Source organism: Sciurus vulgaris (genome assembly GCF_902686455.1).
Source record: "Sciurus vulgaris genome assembly, chromosome: 5".
NCBI classification, from domain to species: Eukaryota; Metazoa; Chordata; class Mammalia; order Rodentia; family Sciuridae; genus Sciurus; species Sciurus vulgaris.
Window position 1 is genome coordinate 74,426,191 of NC_136465.1, and position 3,828 is coordinate 74,430,018.

General features: G+C 43.3%; 1 pseudogene across 1 annotated transcript; it reads left to right on the top strand.

Moving 5' to 3' along the window:
• The first annotated feature begins 1,264 nt into the window (after window positions 1-1,264).
• Window positions 1,265-2,836, top strand: LOC306661547 (ubiquitin thioesterase otulin-like; annotated as a pseudogene). Its single transcript has one exon. The product of its transcript is annotated as a ubiquitin thioesterase otulin-like (transcript).
• The last annotated feature ends 992 nt before the right edge of the window (window positions 2,837-3,828 follow it).

Sequence of the window (3,828 nt, forward strand, 5' to 3'; positions counted from 1 at the left end):
ATTTGCGTTTTCTTTACTGTTTCAGGCACCTCGGCCCAGAGAAGCTGTCAACTCTAGCATGGAGGGGAAAAGATCCTCACTGTTCCTGAGATAAGAAGATCCTGGCTATGATGATACTGAGCTTACTGCCATTTAGTGCTGTTTTTTTTGGAACAAGCAAATCTGCAGAGAACTCCTTTGTGATTTTGTTCCCCCAATAAAAGATAATTCTGTCTTCTTTATTACTGCATAGTTTTTACATGTACCTATAATGAAAGGAAATTATTCATAATGACTCTGTGCATTATCTTTTCACAGTCTCTTTAAAAGTGATATTGTACCTGAAGGCAGAGTAAAAGAATGTTGCCAAAGTATAATTCTAGTTATCCTAGTTTTTTCCATCCTAAGTATTACTGTTAATAAATATATATCTATGAAATAATAACAACATATCATATGTGTGATATGTACATGAATTTTAATGACTATTTTAAAGTTTTATTATTTTCTTGCCTCAAATATTCATATGTAGCCAGACACAGTGGTGCAGGCCTGTAAACCAGCAGCTTGGGAGGCTGAGGCAGGAGGATTACAAGTTCAAAGCCAGTTAGGCAAAAGCAAGGCACTAAGCAACTTGGTGAGACTCTGTCTCTAAATAAAATACGAAATAGATGGGGATGTCACTCAGTGGTCCAGCGCCCAAGTTCAATTCCCAGTACCCTCCTCAAAAAAAAACCAAAAAAACAAAAAAAACAAAAAAACCAAAAAAACAAAAAACAAAAACATAAGCATCTTATTTTTTACTTTCCACATTCTTATTGGTGCATTATAGGTGTACATAATGATGGGATTTGTTGTTACATAGTACATGCACACAATGTAACAATATAATTTGACGAGTACCACTCCCCAGCACTTCTCCCTTCTCCTCTCTCCTCCCACCCCTTGGTTCCTTTCCTCTACTAATCTCCTTTGGTTTTTCATTTGATAACCCCTTTTAGTCGTATGGATTTTAAAGAAAGAGGAAAAATAAGGACTTTCTTTTTATGTTTGCTTTTTTTACTTCTTCTAGATGCAGGTTTCCATCTACTGTCATTTCCTTTTTAGCTTGAAGAACTTTCTTTAGGGTTTTTGTAGTGAAAATTTGTTAACAAACTCTCATTTTAAAAATCTTTAAAAAAACCTTTTGAGTAGAGCTGCAGCTGCGGTGGTGGCCACGGCGGGGCGCCGGGACGACTGGGGCACCGCCTCCGCCTCCGCCGCCACGGACCGCGGGGTGAGTCGAGGGACAATGCCCCAGCCCAGAGCGTGGTGGGGCGCGAGCTGCGGCCGGACGCCAGCGCGGGAGGCAGGGGCCGCGGCGCCGGAGGGCCGGAAGGCGGCGGCAGGCTGGCAGCCCCGGCCCGAGGTGCGATGCCCGGCCAGCCAACCCAGATTCTGTGTGGCTCCTGAAATGAATATTATGGACGTCTGCAAAAAAGAATGGAGGGGAAATACACAGAAAGCAACCTGGATGGAAAAGGGTTGCGAGGAGGTTTCTCAGAAACTCACTTTCATAAGGCGAGTCCGCGGTGATAATTAGTGTGCACTGAGGGCCATGCCGTTCCAGGCAATGAGCCAGCTGGCTGCACTTCCCTGCGCTGCAGGACCCGGAGCTCCTGCTGTTACCCGAAACACTGATAAGCAAATGAAGCTGGATCAAGCAGCGGGAACTTGGGCTGAAATTTGATGGGAAGAGCGAGGACCTGGTTGAAAAAATTAGGGAATCCCTCATCTTGCTAAGGAAGAAGTGGGCAAGCCTGGCTGAAAGGAGAACTGCTGAAGCAAGGCAAATGGCTTGTGATGAACTGTTTACAAACGAAGAAGAGGAATGCCGCCTCTAGGAAGCTGTAAAATTTCTAATGCTAAACAGAGCCACTGAACTATATGATGATAAAGGGAAAGGAAGTACCATTTTTCTCTGTGTTCCTGTTTGCTCGTGATACATGGAATGACCCTGGACAGCTGCTGAGGAACCACTTAAGCCAGGTGGGACACACTGTGGCTTTGAACAGGTTGAAATGTTCCTTCTTGCCCATGCTGTGTGACACACCATCCAGGTGTACCGGCTGTCCAAGTACAGCACTGAAGAGTTCATCACAGTCTGTTCCACGGACCCACCCAAGGGCTGGCCAGTGGTGACCCTCATTGCTGAGGATGATCGGCCCTATAATATCCCTGTCAGAGTGAGTGAGGAGACAAGTCTGTGAGAGACGCACTGGGGACAGACGCAGCCTGGGGACATGGCAGAAATGCACAGGCAGCTCCTCAGTGTGGGCCTCAGGCCTCTGCAGGTCTCTAAGAATAGTGTGTGAGAACTCTTGGGCCCCTGAGAGCCAAGTTGGACTGGGGTGTTCTGAAGACTAACTTTTCCTAAGAAGAAGAACTGTTTTCCCTTATCTGGAACCCAGTGTATTTCACTGGGACCTTCAGAGCATACCTGTTGGAAGGTGCGAACTGCATCTCCATAAGGCAAATACTTTTGTATTGGAGGAAACTCATTTTGAAGAATATGTTCATGTCTCAAAATTCTCTCTACTGCTAAAGTGGCTTTTAAGTTTTAAATGGTGATTTTTCTTTGATGGTAATGGGTCTCTGGAGTGATCTTTCTATGCACTCTGCTTAAATGGTATAATTCTGGGATAGATTTGTTAATGGCACAGTCATAGCATCCTCTGACATTCTCATCTTCTTCTTATGGAGGGATGAGCAGTGATTTGGATTTACATATTAAGTAATGCTATTTTAAGCAGATTGTCTCATAGAATATGAAGAATCAGGCTCCAGAGTGGGTTATTTGGAGGCTTTTTTGAAGGTTGGAGGAGATGCAGGGGAATCTAGACCATTTTGCTCCATGTGAGTATAATAGGTATCTACTGTCCCCAATATACCAGTGTCTGGGATGTGGTATAGATGGTGCCCTGTTAGCGTGGATGAATGTTTCTTGTATTTGTACTCCAGTGTCAGGGGCTGTTAATTATTGTGAAATTCCAAAGACTCACAGTTTTATAGTTAGAACAGAATTTATATCCGTCCATGTTTTTAGAGGAGGAATCCAAGGCCATATGACTTTCATCACTGCTTGGAGTTCAGAGGTGGGGTCAAGCTGGTCTCCTGATCTTCCTGTGCCCTTTTGTTTTTTATTTTTATTTATTTTTAATTGTTTGTTCTATTTAATTATACGTGACAGCAGAATGTGTTTTGATTCATTGGACACAAATGGAGTAAAAATTTTCATTTCTCTGGTTGTATACGATGAAGAGTCACACTAGTCATGATGTTTGTCTCATTCCACCATCTCTCCTACCTCCTATGCCCTTTTCATGCTGCATTTAAGGTAGCATCATTGCTGAATCCATGTAATGGATTCATATCCTGTCTGCTGACAAGGGATAAATAACAGCAACCAACCTGAGATATTTCCTGAGCAAGCTAAAACAAAAGTGTGTAGTAAACATGGGTGCAAAAGTGTGAATGAATTGCATGATTTGCCTCTGGCAGCCTGAGAGAAGCAGCAATGGCTGCTAGGCACAGGTGAGGTATTGACTGGAGCTGCTGACAGGGCAGTGCTGCTGAGCTGGTCTGCCTTGGCCTGTGTTGTCTGCAAGGGATGTGGACTATGGTCATTGTTCATGTGAACCAGACACGTCACTCTTTAGTATTCTGTTGGCAGCTCCTGAATTGGCTCAACATTCGTGGAGGTGATGTTTCCCTCAAGTACTGAGCTTATTTTATAATAATTAAAATCCATTTGATCTAAAAAAAGCTTTTTATTGGTACTTTTTAGTTATTCATCCTAAAATGTTTTTA